We start from the raw sequence: 460 nt of genomic DNA, 5'->3' as shown, positions 1-460 counted from the left end.
GCCTCCAGGCCCCACCTGGCCCATCCCCAAGATGTATAAACCTTCCAGCTGGAGGCTGGCTTGGTGGCAGGCCATGTGAGCAGGGCAAGGGCAACAACCATAAATGCGAGCTGTGGCCCAGAGTCAAGGGTAGGTGGGTATACTTAGCAATTGAAATGCCACCTGCTCTTGGCCCCGCTTCCTACTAGTGTTAGGGTTCCAAAAAGCCACAGTTTCCCCCCTCCCCAACAGGGACCTCACCTTGACCTTTGGAGTCAAGGGAAACAAACTCTGCTGAGAAGCAGCCTGCCTTTCCTCTGATCTCCAAAGATAAGATAAACAGATTCTACCTGATAACCAGAGATTTTAGAAACTGTTTTTCTCTCATCTTAAGAGGGAAAAAGTAAACACTTCCACAACCTAATCCTACCTGCTTCCCCCCCCCCCATTTCTCCCCCCAACCCTCCCCCCCCCCCACCCC

This window comes from Nannospalax galili, unplaced genomic scaffold (assembly GCF_000622305.1).
Source record: "Nannospalax galili isolate Female #2095 unplaced genomic scaffold, S.galili_v1.0 scaffold856, whole genome shotgun sequence".
NCBI lineage: Eukaryota > Metazoa > Chordata > Mammalia > Rodentia > Spalacidae > Nannospalax > Nannospalax galili.
Note: the sequence above shows the minus strand (reverse complement) of the source record.